Below are 21,125 nucleotides of genomic sequence, written 5' to 3'. Positions count from 1 at the left end.
TAAAAGGAAAGCAGCACATAAAGTTTGAAAAATGTGCAGCCTAATGATATATGTGATAGAAAAGAAAAACCCATTTCCTGAGGAGAAATTCAAGCTGGCTGCAGAAATTTGCATTAGTAACTTGGAGTCCGATATTAATCACTAACACAATGGGAAAAATGACTCCAGGACATGTCAGAGGCCTTTACAGCAGCCTGTCCCTATCACAGGCCTAGAGGCCTAGGTGGAAAAAATGGTTTTGTGGGCCAGAGCCAGGGCCTTGCTGCTTTGTCCAGTCTTTGGACTTGGTGCCCTGTGTCCCAACCATGGCTAAAACAGACCAAGGTATTGCTCTGGCAATGACTTCCATGTGGCCTTGCGCCTGTAGGTACAAAGAAGTCAAGAATTGTGTTTTGGGAACCTCTGCCTAGATTTCAGGGAAGTATGGAAATACCTGGATGTCCAGGCAGAAGTCTCCTGCAGGAGCAGATCCCTCATGGAGAACCTCTGCTAAGGCAGTGTGGAAGGAAAATGTGGGTCTGAGCTCCCATATAGAGTCCCCACTGGGGCACTGCCTAGTGGAGCTGTGAGAAGCAGGTCACAGTCCTCCAGATCCCAGAATGGTAGGTCTACTGACAGCTTGCACCATGTGCCTGGAAAAGCTGCAGACACTCAACGCCAGCTTGTGAAAGTGGCCAAGAGTGGAGATGTATCCTGCAAAGCCACAGGGCAGAGCTGTGCAAGGCCGTAGCAGCCCACCTCTTGCATCAGTGTGTCCTGGATGTGAGACATGGATTCAAAGGTGATCATTTTGGAACTTTAAGGTTTAATGACTGCCCTAATGGATTTTGAACTTGTGTGGGGCCTGTACCACCTTTGTTTTGGCCAATTTCTCCTATTTGCAATGGGTGTATTTACCCAATGCCTGTACCCGCATTGTACGGTAACTAATTTGCTTTGATTTTACAGGCTTATAGGCAAAGGGAATTCACTTGTCTCAGATGAGACTTTGGACTTGGACGTTTGAATTAATGCTGGAATGAGTTAAGACTTTGTTGGACTGTTGTAAGCGTATGATTGTGTTTTGAATTGTGATGATATGAGATTTGAGAGGGGCTAGAAGCAGAACGATATGGTTTGGCTGTGTCCCCATCCAAACCTCATCTTGACTTACAGTTCCCATGATCCCCATGTGTCATGGGAGGGACCCAGTGGAGATAGTTGCATCATAGGGGCAGTTTCCCCCATCTGTCCTCGTGACAGTGAGTTAGTTCTCATGAGATCTGATGTTTTTATAAGGGGCTTCTCCTTTCATTGAACATTCATTATTCTTCTCGTTACAGCCACGTGAAGAAGTACATGTTTGCTTCCCCTTCTGTCATGATTGTAAGTTTCCTGAGGCCTCCAGAGCCATGCTGAACTGTAAGTCAATTAAACCTCTTTTTAAAAATAAATTACCCAGTCCCATGTATGTTTTTATTAGCAGTGTGAGAATGGACTAATACAGGAAGGGAGAGTACAAGTAAAACTCCATAGTATTTAGAGTTTAATGCCACCACAATTAGTCTACCTATGCCATTAGAAGTATACTGATGCCTTTGTTTAGTTTCAAGAACATTTTTAAGATGCTCAGTAATGGATTCAGCATTCTATGTGTATGGTAGAAACAGAAAAAGTAGATGGTTTCACCCTGTTTGTAGACTACTGCAAAAACATTTTTATTTAGTCTTATTTTCTCCTCTAAAAACTTGGCATTAGCTCCTCCAATAGATTGACTATGGTTTCAACTGCCAAAACAACAATAAACCTCTACCCAAATTAAGACCATATTATACATTCCATTTTATATTCTTAATAAGTTATTTGCAATCAGCTAAGTGCAAATCAGTGTTTGCTAAAGAGTAAATTATCAGAAGAAGAAAATAGGGAGAATAAAAATTAATATTTGCCTTAGATTTACTCCAAATATCACCTGATGAATAAGCCAATAAATATTCTAGAACCAATTCTAGTTTTTTTCTGTTTTCCTTTTTTACTGTTTCTCACCTTTCTTTATGTTCTTTCAATTTTTCCTTCATGATCCTTGGCTTTTTTGCTCATCTCCATTCCATTATGTTGCTGTTCATTAGCAATTCACAGTCACAGCAATGGTTTATCAATTGAAATTGAGCCCACTTATGGGAGACTTAGGTGGGAAAAGTTTCTTCCACTGCCATTTGAGGAAGGAGGACCATAGGAAGGAGGGTAGACACCAATGATGACACTAAAGTAAAAGATTCTCTTCTGGAGCTTAAATATATATATATAACTCTCCTAGCAGAATTCCTAGAAACATTTGGATCCTCACTTTCTTGTCACCAGAACATCATGAACCTCATTTATCAAGTGCAAAATATCTGAGAAAAAATTAGAGGATGAACTGCAATTACAGCAGGAGATTTACTTACATATTAGTTATCATTATTTTTATTTTGCTTTTGTAGAAGAATCAAAATGTTGTTTGGTATATCATAATTATTCTCATCACTTTACCCCCTAATTACCCCTTTTCCTTTGGTGTTATATTATTTTGGAAGCTTTTGTAGAAAAAAATTAAAAGTTGCTTATAGGTGGGCTCTCTTCCTTTATCTTCTGAAAGATGCGAAAAAAAAATTAAGAGATTGTGTTAGATATTCCAAATGAGAGGGGAGTGAATTGGAGTAGAGTAGAAGTTAAATTAAATGTATTTTTTGAATGGGCAGTGAAAGCTAGTGTGTATATCTAGAATAGTAGATACCCATGTTCCAGGTAAGTGGCAATTACTCAAAGGTCTACTATTTCTATGTGCACCCAGGTAGGATGGATCCCAGAAAGCAGGGTACTTAGATTACCAAAAGCCTACCACATTCCTACTTGGAAGGAAAGCAGGAAAGCAACTGGTCATGCCAGGGGACAACATGGATTCAGATAAGGAAAACAATAGCAACAGCCAGGTGGTTGAAATTTACCTGGTTTCTGCCTCTATGTGCGATATAAACTTCTAGAGATTTATCTCACATTTCTAAAAAGAACTCACTTGTACAATAAAATACTGTGATTGAATATCATGCCATTTCCATAGGATAAGGGTCACAGTCAGACATAGTAGATTACCGGAAATAGATATATACAGAAGAACATATTACAAAAATATTTAGCACGTCTCAGGTGATGAACCAAGATCGATAAATGCTACATAAGACTATGTAAGGCAGCAAATCTGAGCTGGACAAAAGGTCAGGATTCTGTGGGAAAGGGTTGTGCTAAGGCTAAATGTCAATCTGCCCTATAAAAAGCCATGGAAACAGATTTCATATCAATGATGAGGTATCTTTTTTTCTGGAAGGGTTAACAAAAGAGCTATTCTATACCTTCACTTTTTCACAAATGGTACGTGTAATGCATATTGTTATTTAATTAATAATGAAAAAGGCTTCAATAAATGCCATGCTAACTTGAACTTCAAACTCTATGAAATGTGGTCTACACACAAATCTATCCAACAAAAGTACAAAGAAAGAAATAAAAAAGTAAGCAATCAAGCAAGCAATAATGATAACCTTTTAATGACTCTTAGAAGAAATATGAAACCAATCAATCTTAATGAACCAAAATACACATTTATCAAAATTAGAGATGTGGCATTTCATTTCACTTTGATGTCTTGATCTCTTGGGTTTGTCATATTATTGAGATGCAGGGCAGATATAAAAAATCTCCTAATGGTCTTTATGTTTCTAAAATGAGGATGAGCTTGTAAATCCTTAGGGTGCATATATGGCCTCAGTTGGGTTTTATTGTACTACCTTAGAAGAACTGATTAACTTATAGAGCATGATGATTTGTGTGTCTAATGTAGTTACATTCATTCCGTACCAAAGAAAAAATTACTCTTGAGATTAATGTAACTGTTCCAATTAATCCCACCATGCTTTAGTAGATAATTTATGAGACAGTAATAGAATGCCCAGCAAGCTTCAAATTACATATACACTAAATAGTCACTTAGTGTTTTTGTTATTGATATATTTATTTTCTTAAAGGTGAAGAAAAATTTGTAAAGGGTTTCTCTGAAGTTAACATAACATATTTAAGCAAAATAATATTTATGTGAAGAAATGAAATGACAGGTTTGGAAGGGTAGAATTGTACTATTTGAACATGGTGTTGATCCATTCTGAGGTACTTACAGAAAAATATAATTGAAAGCAGATTTTGTTTTATTGACCTTTAAGTTATAAATCAGAAGTACTGTTTAAAGTGTTTTTCTATATTTCTATTTTAAAATAGAACTGCGAATACAGATCTTTTTGCTGTTCATTAGCCTTCATCTAGTTTTCCCAGGTATTCTAAAATCAGAGAGTTGACTCATAGCTCACACACCAAATCAAGCAAAATTTGAAAGAACACTTAGATTAAACTCTGGGTCTCTTTTCTGTTCCTTTTGTAAAAACTGACTGTTTATGTAAATTTAGATGTAAAAATGTCAAGAGACTCTGAAGTCATTTTTGCATTCAAAGATGAGACCTGTCAAAGCATTATGACACATTTGAGTGTCAGGATATGAATGGATGAGATAATAGTATCATTAAAGCTTTGCTAATATTAAAGTGGGTTGAATATTTCTTGAATCACCTTAGTTCATCCTCTCATCATAGATTTGTAATATGTGGGAGCTAATGTATAGTTTAAATATAATTCTTATTTGCAGAAGAAAATTACTCATAATCTTTTACTATCATATTTAATCTGCATTTTCAACTTTAGATAAAACACTGAATTAAGAAATAAAGAAAATTATATTTAAATGAGAAAAAAATAGAAAAATTAATGAAAAATTTTTGTGTTATAAATTACATATTGACAGATTCCATAGTAGTTAATACAGGTTTTTAAAAAGTAACTCCTCAAAGACATGTAATTAATCTTATAGTTAGGTATGTTATGATAACTGAGCAGGTCTTTGTATGAAGCCAATAGCAGACATCTTGTCAGTCACTTATTTTATTTATTTTTCTCATGAAAATAGGTGAATACTAAAGGAATATTTGAAAACAAATTCCAACAGTAAAAAGTGAAAGTTCCTCAGCCAATTTTGATTAATTTCATTAACCTCCCAGATATAACTACTGTCCAATAAATGCATATTTATTTACTTACACATACGTAGGTTTATCTATATCTTCTGTCTACACATGTGTATACACATACACACTTAAAATTTTTTGAGATTAATGGAATTATACCGTACATATGCTTTGCAACTTTTTTTCAATTAACTACATGAAATAAGGAGGTCTATTCGTATTATTATCTTAGATCTACCTTATAAATGGCAGCATATTTCATAGAATAAACATAGCATAACGTTTAACTGCTTCTAAGTTTTATGTCTTACAAAATGTTACAATAAATATTTGCATATTTATTCTTCTTCAGATGTAACAGTATTTTTCTCAGATAGGTATATAGAAACAAGAGTTTCTAAGTATCATTTTTAATTTGAAGAATTTAATCTCAAAAGCAGCTGGACTTTTACAGGTTCCTCAATAGGATGTGACTATCCATTTTGTCAAAATCTCCTCAACACTGGATATTAATAATCTAATTTTGATCAATCTGTTTGAATGCATATTGTATCTCATTTTAATTTGCATGTTCCAGATTATTAGAAGGCTTGACAATCATATCTCAGCTGCATTTTTCTGAAATGTATAGACATTTTCTTTGGCATTTTCTTGATGGGTTCTTGTGCTATTTTATATTCTTTTTAGTAACTTAAATATACTCAAAATTGTAACCTTTCGTATTATATAGTTCACAAATATTTTTTCCAGTTTGTCACTTAACTTCGTATATGGTGTTTTTAAAATAATTTCATTTTTTACTTTTTTTTCTTTGAGATAGAGTCTTGCTCTGTTGCCCTGGTTGGAGTGTAGTGGTGCATTCACAACAATCACTGCAGCTCAACCTCTTGGGCTCAAGCAGTCCTCACACCTTAGCCTCCTGAGTAGTTGGGACTACAGGTGTGCACCACCATGCCCAGCTAGTTTTTAAAAACAGTTTTTTTTGTAGAGACAGGGTCTCCCTATGTGGCCCAGGCTGGTCTTAAGCTCCTTAGCTCAAGCAATCCTCCCACTTCAACTTCCCAAAGTGCTGGGATTACAGGCATGACCCACCACACCTGGTTTTAAGACTTAATTTAAAGCTTATATACAGCCAGACCTGTCTTTCCTTTGTTTATAGCTTTGGACTTTGGATTTTCCTCAAAATTATCTTTGCCAAACTAAATTTTTAAAAATTCACTACTATTTCCTCCTCTTCTGGAATTCCTTTCTCTCTAGTAAATAAGAAATAATTTCTGTAACAACTGACAATATATGTATAGATATAATGTCACCATGATATAAACTGTGAGGAAAGAGTTTGAGTCAGATAAGTGGCAAGGATGAGTAGAGAAAATCGTTATTTTCTATTAGTTGGTTACAAAACCCTATATGCGTAAATGACATTTGATCTGAAACATAAATAAAAGAAGAAAGGAGCCATACACGTTTTTGTAATGGCGTTTCAGAGAGAGAAAATAAAAAATGCAAAGGCCTAGAGTCCTGAAAATGTGCACATAACAAGGAGGATAGAATGGTTGCAGCGAATGAGAGAGTGAGCAGTATCTGGATGTGGTTATTCAGGCACCTGATACAGCAGGGCATCATGGGCACATTGGGGACTTATTCTAAGTGTGATGGGAAGCCACTGCAAAATTTGAGAAAATAATGAAATGATTAGACTTGCATTTTAAAATAATATATCTTGTTGCTGTGTGGAAAACAGACTTTGCAGAAGGCGGCTGAAGATAGGAGAGCAAGAAAGGAATCACATATTAGGGTTTTCTGGGGGAAACAGAGCCAATGACACAGGCGTGTAGACACAGGCATGTAGAAATAAATTTGTTCTGAGGGATCGGCTTATGTGACTATGAAGACTGAGAAGCCTAATGATCTTCCATCTGCAAGTGGAAGAACCAGAAAAGTTGGTGGCGTAGCCCCAGTCCAAACCTGAAAGCCTTAGAACAAGAAGCACTGATGTCCTAGGGCAAGAGAAAATGAGTGTCCAAACTTAAGCAGAGAGAACAAATTTGACTTTCCTTCACTTTTCTATTCTATTTGAACCCTCAAAGAATTGGATGATGTGGCCACTCACGTTGGTAAGGGTGATCTTCTTCACTCGGTCTACCATTCCAAATGGTGCTTTTGGTTTTCTGAAAATACTCTCACTGAAAGCCCCAGAAATAATGTTTTACCAGCTGTCTGACTTCCTTTCACCCACTCAAGTTGACGTAAAATTAATCATCTTAAGCTGATCCCTTGTCACCTTGCCACCCATATAACTCTCTTTATACCATACTTAATCTCCAAATGAAGACAATAACAAGGCCATAATTCTGCCTAACATAATACAACTATTTCGTATACAACTGAAAATGCACTGATTCCTTCACCAAAAGAGATAAAATCCTTAAATGATGTTTACTTTTCTCTTGATATTCCATAACTTAAATACCATAATGTTAAGTTAATAATATATAAACACTATGATACAAAGTCAGTGTATCTTATGTTATATGATAAGTGAATAAGGGAGAAAGAAAACAAAGATACTTACTTAATATATGCATGTAGACACAAATGTATTCACAACAAAATAAGGAGGAAACACTCATGACAATTATTTCTGTAACTGATGACATGGTCATAGCTGGTATTCATAACTACCTTCTTTTTCTACCTATTCTCTGTTCCCTTCTTCAGCAAGGAGCTCAGCAGATCATGGTTCTATACCTGGCAAGATAACCCAAACTTTCCTTCATGAAGGGTCTGAGCCATTAATAGTCTTGCCTGGATTGGGCTGTTGAAATTTTCCATTGACCACAATCACAGGGAATAGTAATACTAAGAGATAGCCTAAGGTATCTCTTGGATTTCAGACATACTTTATCTTACCTTCCTTGCTGGAGTAATGGTCCAATTTACTTTTATTAGGATCAATCACCATTGCCAACAACACAACTCCCTTCTTTGGCTATTGATTTAGGGGAATGGTGAGGAAGGGTTACACAACAGCCAGGTGGCACTCTTAACTTCTAGTTCAAGGGAATCATTGTTGTGTCTGCTGGTGGAAAGTACTCCTTTTGGAACTAAGCCCTGCAGGCCAGCAACCATTGTGGGAAAAGGAAGCAAAATTTTAGCTAATGTGTCAATAGAGGTAATAGTGAGTGGTGCCACTCCCATATCCATCCCTTAATCCTTAGATCTGCGATTCCTGGCTATTGGAGAAATAACATCATATACTGGATTCTGACTTGGAGCATATATACAGCCTTCTGGAGAACCTTGCCTCAGACGTGCAATGTATTGCCACCTGGCTGGCTATGTAACTGAGTCTTCAAATGGCCATTCCCCTGTTCAGTCAAGCCAGCTGCTTTAGCATGGTCAGGAACATGGTACAACCAGTTAATTCCATGAGCATGCCACACTCCCTTTTCTGCGAAGTGAATTCCTTGATCAGAAGCAATGTCATGTGTCATAAGGCATTCCACAAGTCTACTGATGATAGTTTAGCAGTAGCATTCCATGCCAGTAGAAAAACAGTTATTAGGCTACTGAAGTCGTCCAGGCAAGAGATGTTAGTGGTCTAGATTTAAGGTATTAGCATTAGATGAGTGGCTATCAGGCTCAAAATACATCTTAGAAGCAGAGACAATAAGATTTGCTGCTGGATTTGATGCAATATATGAAAGAATGAGAGTGGTTTAGAATAACCACAAGAATTCTGGCCTGAGAGGCAGAGTGGGTGGAATGCTACTTACTGAGGTAGGGAAAAATGGAAATGAGTTAGATTTTAAATTGTGATCTAATACTACAAACATTTAATTCCTAATAGTTTTATAGTATTTATTTATATTGAGTAGAGATACACTCACACAACTATTTTGTTTTGGAAATCTTTTGCTTTTATTATTTAATATATTCTACTCAGTGAAATATAGAATAATCTTTTCAAGTTTTACTAAAGGGAATAAAAACATGTTATTGAAAGCTTAATAGTTAACAATGAGCTTATACATTATTTTAGGAGAATTGACATTTACCCAGTATTCTCATAAATAATTATGTTGTACAGTTTCATTTATGGTACTTCACTGAATCTAAACCACCAGTCACCACCGATTGTAAAATATATCAGGTTTTAGTAAGATTTATTAAAATGTGGAAAATTTTAATAAGAATTATCAAAACATGGAAAAATGAATTTTAGAACAGATGAAAAATGACAACTAAGATTGTTTACAATCACCATTAAAATTTTGTAATTTTCTTCAAGCAGACATTTCCTTTTTAATGACGGGTTTATTCTTTTTCAAAATTCAAATTTAAAAATTTTTTGTGTACATAGTAGGTATATATATTCATGAATTTCATGAGATATTTTGATATAGGCATGCAATGAGCAATAACCACATCATGGAAAATGGAGTATCTATCCCCTCAAGCATTTATACTTTGTGTCACAAACAATTGAATTATACTTTTTTAGTTTTTGTACGTATAATTAAATTATTGACTATAATCACCCTGTTGTGCTGTCAAATACTAAGCCACATTCATTCTTTCTATTTATTTGTACCCATTGACCATCCCCTCCTCTCCTCCCATTACCCCACTAACTTATCCAGCCGCTGGTAACCATCCTTTTATTTTCTGTCTCCATGAGTTCAATTGTTTTGATTTTTAGATCTCACAAATAAGTGAGAACATGTAAAGCTTGTTTTTCTGTGCCTGGCTTATTTCTCTTAACATGATGACTCCAGTTCCATCCACATTGTTGAAAATGACAGGATCTCATATTTTTTATGGCCGAATAATACTCATTTTGAATAAGTACAATATTTTATTTATTTATTCATCTGTTGATGGACACTTAGGTTGCTTACAAATTTTGACTATTGTGAACAGAACTGTAACAAACATGGGTGTGCAGATGTCTCTTTGACATACTGACTTCTTTTATTTTGGGTGTATATCCAGCAGAGAGGTTGCTACATTGTATGGTAGCTCTATTTTTTAGTTTCTTCAGGAACCTCCAAATTATCCTCCATTATGGTTGTACTAATTTAAATTTCCACCAAAAGTGCATGAGGTTTCCCTTTCCTCCACATCCTCTCTAGCATTTGGAATTGCCTGATTGCCTGTTTTTGTTGTTGTTTGTTTGTGGGTTTTTTTTTTTTTTTTTTGATGAAAGCCAATTTAACTGAGGTGAGATGACATCTCATTGTAGGTTTTGTTTTTTGGTTTGTTTGAGAAGCAGAGCGGGTGGAATGCTACTTACTGAGGTAGGGAAAAATGGAAATGAGTTAGATTTTAAATTGTGATCTAATACCACAAACATTTAAGAGTCTCACTCTGTTACCCAGGCTGGAGTGCAATGGCACGATCTCGGCTCACTCTGCCTCCTGGGCTCAAGTGATTCTCATGCCCCACGTCCTGAGTAGCTGGGCTTACAGGTGTGTGCCACCATGCCTGGCTAATTTTTGTATAATTTGAAGTCAGGTAATATGATTCCTCCAGGTTTGTTATTTTTGCTCAGGATAGCTTTGGCTATTCTGGATCTGTCATGATTCCAAATAAATTTTAACCATTGTTTTTTCTGAATACTTTCTCTGTGTTATCTTAAATTTCTTTGAGTTTCCTCAAAAACAAGCTATTTTGAATTATCTGAAAGGTCACATTTCTCTATTTCTCCAGGATTGATTCCTGGTGCCTTATTAGTTCATTTGGTTAAGTCATGTTTTTCTGGATGATCTTGATGCTTGCAAGTGTTTGTTGGTGTCTGGGCATTAAAGAGTTAGGTATTTTTTGTAGCCTTCACAGTCTGAACTTGCTTGTGTCTGTCTTTCTTGAGAAACCTTTCCAGGTATTCAAAAGGAGCTAGGCCTCAAGCCCAATAATGCTGTGGTCTTTGCAGGCTCCCTTGGTTATCTTGGATAAGATCTGGAAGAATTCTCTGGGTTACCAGGCAGAAACTCCTGTTTTTTACCTAACTTTCTTCCAAACAATGAAGTCTCTCACTCTCTCTCCTTGTCTGTGCAGAGGTGCCTGAACTGTGGGTGTGATGATGCAAGCAACTCTGTGGCCACCACCATTGGGATTTCCCTGGGTCAGACCTGAAGCCAGTACAGCACTGGGTCTCACCCAAAGCCCACTGTAACAACTACCTGGCTACCACCTATGTTCATTCAAGGCCCTAAGGCTCTATGATCAGTAGGTGACAAAACCAGTCAGGTTTGTTTCCTTCTTTTCAGGGTGGCAAGTTCCTCTAGGCCCTGGCTGAATCCAAAGATGCTGTCTGGGAGCCAGGGATTAAAGAAAAAAACTAATAAGTTTACCTGATATTCTATTCCACTGTGGCTAAGCTGGCACTCAGACTATAATACAAAGTCCTCCCTGCCCTTCCCTCCCCTTTTCATAAGCAGAGGAACCTCCCTGTGGCCATCATCACCAACAACCCATGGAGGGTTCTGCCAGGCCACCACCAATGTTCACTTAAAGCCCAAGGGTCTTCAGTCAGCTTGTGAATGCTGCCACGTCTGGGACTCACCCTATAGGACAGTGGGGGCTCTCTCTGGCCCTGGGCAGGTCCAGAAATGCTGTCCAAGAGCTTAGGCCTTGGACTAAGAGTCCCCAATGGCCTGCTTGTTTCTCTACCCAATATGGCTCAGCTGGTACCTAAGTACAACAGAAAGTCTGCTTTACTCTTTCCTCTGCTGTTCTCAAACTGGAGTCTTTCACCATAGCCACAATAGCTAAGACTGTGCTAGATCACGCCTGAAGTCAGCATGTCTCAGAGTCCAAGGCCCATGGTGTATTACCTGGGTATTGTTGCTGGCTATTTAGGATCAAAGAGTTCTTTAGCCAGAAGATGATGAATGTGGCCAGGACTGGGTCCTTTTCTTCAAGGCAGTGGATTCCCATTTGGCCCAGGGTATGTATAGAAATGTCATCTGAGAGCTAGGGCCTGCAAGGGAGGCCTTATGTTTCTGCCTGGTGCCCTATCCTACTGTGGCTGAGCTGGCATCCAAGCTGTACAACAAAGTCCTCTTCACTCTTCACTCTCCCCTCCTTAAGCAGAAGGGAGGAGTCACTGTTGTTGCTGTGAGCTGCACTATCTGAGGTTGGGCAAGGAATGGCACAAGCACTCTCATAGCTGCCCAGCTGGTATCTCAGTAGTCATGTGCTACCTTGGTCCAGTGGCTCTGAGCCCAGCCCAGTACTACTAGGACTTGCCTAGGAATTGCTGTCCTTGTGTCCTAGACTGCCTTTCATGTTTACTTAGGACCCTAGAGAACTTTGGCCTTCTGTGAGGAGGCTTGCCAAGAAACTCATGTTCCAACCACTGGGATGGGTGATTCTAGGGCTGGTCCAAATGTTCCCTCTGTGTAGGTGCTGGCTAAGCCCAGCATGCCTTTGCTCTCTGCTGTCACAGGGAAGCACCGAGTTCAATGTAAAATCCCCCAGTCACTGTACTCTCCCTCCCCAAGTGCCCAGATTCTCTCTCCACACCATGTAGCTGCTGCTGGGAAGGGAGGAGGGGTGGTGTCAGCAATTCAAGATTGTTTCTCCAATTCTCTTCAATGACTCTTTCAGCAATATAAAGTTAAAACCAAGTACTGTTGGGAGAGGGGCTGGCATGATGGCCAAATAAGAACAGCTATGGTCTGCAGCTCCCAGTGAGACCAACAGAGAAGAAGCGTAATTTCTGCATTACCGACTGAGATACCTGGTTCATCGTATTGGCATTGGTTAGACAGTGGGTGCAGCCCACAGAGGGTGAGCCGAAGCAGGCTGGGGCGTCGCCTTACCCGGAAAGTGCAAGGGGTTGTGGAACTCCTTCCCTTAGCCAGGGGAAGCCATAAGGGACGGTGCTATCCAGCCCAGATACTAAGCTTTTTCCATGGTCTTCACAACCCGCAGATCAGGAGATTCCCTCGGGTGCCTACACCACCAGGGCCCCGGGTTTCAAGCACAAAATTGGGCAACCGTTTGGGTAGACACTGAGCTAGCTGCGGGATTTTTTTTCTTGTACTCCAGTGGTGCCTGAAATGCCAGCTTGACAGAACCATTCACTCCCCTGTAAAGGGGGCTGAAACCAGGGAACCGAGTGGTCTTGCTCAGCAGCTCGCACCCCCGTGGAGCCCAGCGAGCTAAGATCCACTGGCGGCAAAGTACTATAGCCAGGCTGTCTCTCTAGATTCTCCTATTTGGGCAGGGCCTCTCTGAAAGAAAGGCAACAGCCTCAGTCAGGGGCTTATAGATAAAACTCCCATCTCCCCGGGACAGAGCACCTGAGGGAAGGGGGCTGCTGTGGGCGCAGCTTCAGCAGATTTAAATGTTACTGCCTGGGGGCTCTGAAGAGAGCAGCCAATGTCCCAGCACATGGCTTGAGCTCTGCTAAGGGAAAGACTGCCTCCTCAATTGGGTCCCTGACCCCCATGCCTCCTGACTGGGAAACACCTCCCAGCAGGGGTTGACAGACACCCCATACAGGAGAGCTCCGGCTGCCATCTGGCAGGTACCCCTCTGGGACGAAGCTTCCAGAGGAAGGAGCAGGCAGCAATCTTTGCTCTTCTGTAGCATCTGCTGGTGATACCTAGGCAAATGGTCAGGAGTGGACCTCCAGCAAAATCCAGCAGACCTGCCAAAGAAGGGCCTGACTGTTAGAAGGAAAACTAACAAACAGAAAGCAATAGCATCAACATCAACACAAAGGATGCCCATGCAAAAATCCCATCCAAAGGTCATCAACATCCAAAACCAAAGGTAGATAAATCTATGAAGACAGGGAAAAATAGCACAAAAAGGCTGAAAATTCCAAAAACCAGAATGCATCTTCTCCTCCAAAGGATCAGAAGTCTTGGCCAGCAAGGGAACAAAACTGGATGAGAATGAGTTAGACAAATTGAAAGAAGTAGACTTCAGAAGGTGGGTAATAACAAACTCTCCCAAGCTAAACACCATGTTCTAACCCAATGCAAGGAAGCTAAGAGCCTTTATACAAGGTTATTGGAACTGCTAACTGAATAACCACTTTAGAGAAGAGCATAAATGACTTGATGGAACTGAAAAACACAGCACAAGAACTTCGTGAAGCCTACACAAGTATCAGTAGTCAAATTGATCAAGAGAAGAAACGATATCAGAGACTTAAGATCAACTTAATGAAATAAAATGTGAAGACAAGATTAGAAGAAAAAGAATGAAAAGGAATGAACAAAGCCTCCAAGAAATATGGGACTATGTGAAAAGACCAACCCACATTTGATTAGTGTATCTGAAAGTGACAAGGAGAATGGAACCACGTTTGAAAACACACTTCAGCATATTATCCAGGAGAACTTCCCCAACCTAGCAAGACAGGCCAAACTTCAAATGCAGGAAATTCAGAGAACACCACAAAGATACTCCTTGAGAAGAGCAACCTTAAGACACATAATCATGAGATTCACTAAGGTTGAAATGAAGGAAAAAAATGTTAAGGGCAGCCAGAGAGAAAGGTCAGATTACCCACAAAGGGAAGCCCATCAGACTAACAGTGAATCTCTCTGCAGAAACCCTATAAGCCAGAAGAGAGTGGGGACCAATATTCAACATTCTTAAAGAAAAGAATTTTCAACCCAGAATTTCATATCCAGCCAAACTAAGCTTCACAAACAAAGGATAAAGTCCTTTACAGACAAGAAGATGCTGAAGGATTTTGTCACCACCCGGCCTGGCTTACAAGAGCTCCTGAAGGAAGCACTAAATATGGAAAGGAAAAACCAATAGCAGCCACTGCAAAACATACCAAAATGTAAAGACCATCAACACTATGAAGAAACTGCACCAACCAATGTGCAAAATAACCAGGTAGCATCATAATGACAGGATCAAATTCAAACGTAACAATATTAATTTTAAATGTAAATTGGCTAAATGCCTCAATTAAAAGACACAGACTGGCAAATTGGATCAAGAGTCAAGACGCTTCAGTGTGCTGTATTCCGGAGACTCATCTCACGTGCATAGACACACCTAGGCTCAAAATAAAGGGATGAAGGGGTGTCTACCAAGCAAATGGAAAGAAAAAAAAAAAAAGCAGGGGTGGCAATCCTAGTCTCTGATAAAACAGACTTTAAACCAACAAAGATCAAAAAGGACAAAGAAGGGCATTACATAATGGTAAAGGGATCAATGCAACAAGAAGAGCTAACAATCCTAAATATATATATATGGACCCAATACAGGAGCACCGAGATTCATAAAGCAAGTTCTTAGAGACCGACAAAGAGACTTAGACTCCCACACAATAACAGTGGGGGACTTAAACATCCCACTGTCAATATTAGACAGATCAACAAGACAGAAAATTAACAAAGATATTCAGAACTTGAACTCAGCTCTGGACCAAGGAGACCTAATAGACAACTACAGAACTCTCCACCCCAAATCAACAGAATATACATTCTTCTTAGCACCACATTGCACTTATTCTAAAATTGATCACATAATTTGAGGTAAAACATGCCTCAGCAAATGCAAAAGAATGGAAGTCATAACAAACAGTCTCTTAGACCACAGTGCAATCAAATTAGAACTCAGGATTAAGAAATTCACTCAACATCATACAACTACATGAAAACTGAACAACCTGCTCCTGAAAGACTACTGGGTATATAATGAAATGAAGGCAAAATAAATAAGTTCTTTGAAACCAATGAGAACGAAGACACAACATACCAGAATCTCTGGGACACAGCTAAAGCAGTGCTTAGAGGGAATTTATAGCACTAAATGCCCACATCAGAAAGCTAGAAAGATCTAAAATCAACACCCTAAAATCACAATTAAAAGAACTAGAGAACAAAAAGCAAACAAATTCAAAAGCTAGCAGAAGACAAGAAGTAACTAAGATTAGAGCAGAACTGAAGGAGATAGACACATGAAAAACCATTCAAAAAAAAAAAATGAATCCAGGAGCTGGTGTTTTGAAAAGATTAACAAAATAGATATACCACTAGCCAGATGAATAAAGAAGAAAAGAGAGAAGAATCAAATAGACACAATAAAAAATGATAAAGGGGACATCACCATAGATCCCACAGAAATACAAACTGCCATCAGAGAGTGCTATAAATACCTCTACACAAATAAAATAGAAAATCTAGAAGAAATGGATAAATTCCTGAACACATACACCCTCCCAAGACTAAACCAGAAAGAAGTTTAATCCCTGAATAGACCAATAGAAAGTTCTGAAATTGAGGCAGTAATTAATAGGCTACCAACCAAAAAAAGGCCATTACCAGACAGGTTCACAGCTGAATTCTACCACAGGTACAAAGAGGAGCTGGTACAATTCCTTCTGAAACTATTCCAAACAATAGAAAAAGAGGGACTCCTCCCTAACTCATTTTATGAGACCAGCATCATACTGATACCAAAACCTGGCAGAGACACAACAAAAAAAAAAAAAGAAAAGAAAATTTCAGGCCAATATCCCTGATGAACATCGATGCGAAAATCCTCAGTAAAATACTGGCAAACCAAATCCAGCAGCAAATCAAAAAGCTTATGCACCACGATCAAGTTGGCTTCATTCTGGGATGCAAGTCTGGTTCAACATATGCAAATCAATAAATATAATTCATTACATAAATGAAACCAATGACAATAACCACATGATTATCTCAATAGATGCAGAAAAGGCCTTTGATAAAATTCAACACTCCTTCATGCTAAAAACACTCTATAAAGTAGGTACTGATGGAACATATCTCAAAATAATAAGAGCTATTTATGACAACCCCACACCTAATATCATACCGAATGGGCAAAAACTAGAAGTATTCCCTTTGAAAACCCGCACAAGACAAGGATGCTCTCTCTTACCACTCCTATTCAACATAGCATTGGAAGTTTTGACCAGGGCAATCAGGCAAGAGAAAGAAATAAAGGGTATTCAAATAGGAAAAGGGAAAGTCAAATTGTCTCTGTTTGCAGATGACATGATTGTGTATTTAGAAAACCCCATCGTCTTGCCCCAAAACTCCTTAAGCTAATAAGCAAATTCAGCCAAGTCTCAGGATAAATTACAGGCATTTTTATACACCAATAATAGACAGAGAACCAAATCATGAGTGAACTCCCATTCACAGTTGCTACAGAGAGAATAAAATACCTAGGAATACAGCTTGCAAAGGATGTGAAGGACCTCTTCAAGGAGAAATACAAATCACTGCTCAAGGAAATAAGAAAGGACACAAATAGAAAATCATTCCATGCTCATGGATAGGAAGAGTCAATCTTGTGAAAATGACCATATTGCCCAAAGTAATTTATAGATTCAGTGCTATTCTCCTCAAGCTATTGTTCACCTTTGACTTTCTTCACAGAATTAGAAAAAAAAAACTACTTTAAATTTTATATGGAAACAAAAAAGAGCCCATATAGCCAAGACAGTCCTAAGCAAAAAGAACAAAGCTGGAGGCACCACGCTACCTGAATTCAAACTATACTACATGCCTACAGTAACCAAAACAGCATGGTGCTAGTACCAAAACAGATATATAGACCAATGGAACAGAACAGAGACCTCAGAATTAACACCACACATCTACAACCATCTGATATTTGACAAATCTGACAAAAACAAGCAATGGTAAAAGAATTCCCTTTTTAATAAATGGTGTTGGGAAAACTGGCTAGCCATATGCAGAAAACTTAAACTGGAGCCCTCCTTACACCTTATACAAAAATTAACTCAAGATGGATTGAAGATGTAAATTTAAGACCTAAAACCATAAAAACCCTAGAATAAAACCTAGGCAATACCATTCAGAACACAGGCATGGGAAGGAATACACTTCATGACTAAAATAGCAGAAGCAATGGCAACAAAAGCTAACATTGACAAATGGGATCTAATTAAACTGAAGAGCTTCTGCACAGCAAAAGAAACTATCATCAGAGTGAATAGGCAACCTACAGAATGGGAGAAAATTTTTGCAATCTATCCACCTGACAAAGGGCTAATATCAAGAATCTATAAGGAACTTAAACAAATTTGCAAGAAAAATACAAACAGTCCCAACAAAAAGTGGGCAAAGGATATGAACTGACACTTCTCAAAAGAAGACATTTATGTGGCCAAGAAGCATATGAAAAAAAGCTCATCATCACTGGTCATTAGAGAAATGCAAATCAAAACCACAATGAGATGCCATCTCACCAGTTAGAATGGCGATCATCAAAAAATCAGGAAACAACAGATGCTGGAGAGGATGTGGAGAAGTAGGAACACTTTTACACTGTTGGTGGGACTGTAAATTAGTTCAATCATTGTGGAAGACAGTATGGTGATTCCTCAAGGATCTAGAACCAGAAATACCATTTGACCCAGCAATCTCATTATTGGGTATATACCCAAAGGATTATAAATCATTCTACTGTAAAGGCACATGCACACATATATTTATTGTGGCACTATTCACAACAGCAAAGACTTGGAATCAACCCAAAGGCCCATCAATGACAGACTGGATAAAGAAAATGTGGCACATATATACCATGGAATACTATGCAGTCATGAGAAAGGATGAGTTCATGTCCTTTGCAGGCACATGGATGAAGCTAGAAACTATCATTCTCAGCAAACTAACACAGAAACAGAAAACAAACACCCCATGCTCTCACTTATAAGTGGGGGTTGAACAATGAGAACATATGGACACCGGAAGGGGAACATCACACACCTGGGCCTGTTGGTTGGTGGGGGCCAAGAGGAGGGATAGCATTAGGAGAAATACCTAATGTATATGATGCGTTGATGGGTGCAGCAAACCACCATGGCACGTGTATACCTATGTAACAAACCTGCACATTCGGCACGTGCATGTATCCCAGAAGTTAAAGTGTAATAAAAAAATTAATAAAATTTGTTTAAAAAAGAGTGAGTGATGCATGTGGGGAATGAAACTTGATCCTCCTCATCTGCATCTTACACAAAAATCAACTCAAGATGGATTAAGGACTTAAGATGGATTAAGGGCTTAAACCTAAGACCTGAAGCTATAAAAATTCTAGAAGATAACACTGGAAAAACACTTCTAGATGTCAGCTCAGGCAAGGATTTCATGACCAAAAACCCAAAAGCAATTGCAATAAAAACAAAGATAAATAGCTGAGACCTAATTAAACTCAAGAGCTTTTGCATGGCAAAAGGAAGAGTCAGCAGAGTAAACAGACAACCCACAGAGTGGGAGAAAATCTTCACAATCTGTACATCTGACAAAGGACTAATATCCAGAACCTATGATGAACTCAAACAAATCAGTAAGAAAAAAAAATCAATACCATCAAAAAGTGAGCTAAAGACATGAATACACAATTCTCTAAAGAAGATTTACAAATATGAAAAAATGCCCAACATCCCACTAATGATCAGGGAGAGGCAAATCAAAACCACAATGTGATACCACCTTACTACTATAAGAATGGCCATAGCCGAAGAATAAAAAAAAAGTGGATATTGGCGTGGATGTGGTGATCAGGGAACATTTCTACACTGCTGGTGGGAACGTAAACTAGTACAGCCGCTATGGAAAACAGCGTGGAGATTCCATAAAGAACTGAAAGTAGAACCACCATTTGATCCAGCAATCCCACTACTGGCTGTCCACCCAGAAGAAAAGAAGTCATTATTCAAAAAAAGATATTTGTTTATAGCAGCACAATTCACAATAGCAAAGTGGTGAAACCAACCCAAATACCCATTAATCATCGAGTAAAGAAACTCTGGTAGATAGATAGATAGATAGATAGATAGATAGATAGATAGATAGATAGATGATAGATGATGGAATACTACTCAGCCATAAAAAGGGATGAATTAATGGCATTTGCAATGACCTGGATGAGATTAGAGGTTGTTATTCTAAGTGAAGTAACTCAGGAATGGAAAACCAAATGTCCTATGTTCTCACTGACATGTGGGAGATAAGCTATCAGGACACAAAGGCATAAGAATGATACAATGAACTTTGGGGAGTTGGGGGAAATATTGGGAGGGGAGTGAGGGATAAAAAACAACAAATATGGGGCAGTGTATACTGCTTGAGTGATGGGTGCACAAAGTTCTCATAAATCTCCACTAAAGAACATACTCATGTAACAAAATACCACCTGTACCCCAATACCTCATGGAAAAATAAGATTTTTTTAAAAAAGGAAAATAAAAACAAACCAAGTACTGTCATTACTCACCTGATTTTTGGTTCTTGTGATGGTTCTTTTCTGTGTGCAGATAGTTATTAATATTTGGTGTTCCTTCAGGGAGAGCAAATGGTGTAGGCTTCTATTGAGCCATCTTGCTCAGTTGTATCAATGGGTTTATTGTGAAACATTTAATAGGTACTTTTGCTATGGTGAACTGAATCTCATTCCTTCCTTCTTTTCTTCCTTCCTTCATCCTTTCCTTTCTCTGTTCCTTCTTTCATCCCACCTCACTTTATCTTTTTTTCTCTTTTTAAACATATTGGTACTAATCATTGTATTTTCTTGTTCTTCATTGATAATTTACAGGAAACATATTGATTTATGTATTTTATAAATTTCTGGCCACAAAACATATTTTCCAATTTTTAATTAATCTCTTGACTTTTCTGGGTAACTAATGAGAAATACTTCAAATACTGTGTGCTTATTCTCTTTCTTTAAAGTATTAATAAATCTTATTTTTAAAATTATCTTATTGCATCAAGCCTGGCAAAATATTATTAGTGCTAATAGTCACTTTGTTCAATTTCAGACATTAATGGGGTTGTTTCAAATGTTTTACTCTTACATTTTCTTTTTGTTGCATATTACTGGTGGATACCTTTTATAAAATTAAGATAGTTTCAGTCCCAAGCTTGATAAGAATTTATGATTTCTTAGCTCTTTTACTTTAAAATCAGGAATCTGTGTTAAATTTAATGGAAGCTCGTATAGAGAATCTAGTAAGATAGTTATCTGAGAGTTTATTTTATTACTATGTTA

General features: G+C 38.1%; 1 long non-coding RNA gene across 1 annotated transcript in view; it reads left to right on the top strand.

Moving 5' to 3' along the window:
• Positions 1-21,125, top strand: part of LOC134732376 (uncharacterized) — a 1,392,928-nt gene that overhangs the window by 352,984 nt on the left and 1,018,819 nt on the right. The window contains exon 4 of the long non-coding RNA XR_010115476.1: positions 1,323-1,401. This is a non-coding gene — a long non-coding RNA (uncharacterized lncRNA). The remainder of the gene's footprint in view (positions 1-1,322; positions 1,402-21,125) is intronic.

This window comes from Symphalangus syndactylus, chromosome 14, assembly GCF_028878055.3.
Source record: "Symphalangus syndactylus isolate Jambi chromosome 14, NHGRI_mSymSyn1-v2.1_pri, whole genome shotgun sequence".
Taxonomy (NCBI): Eukaryota; Metazoa; Chordata; class Mammalia; order Primates; family Hylobatidae; genus Symphalangus; species Symphalangus syndactylus.
This window is presented reverse-complemented; position numbering and strand designations above follow the sequence as displayed.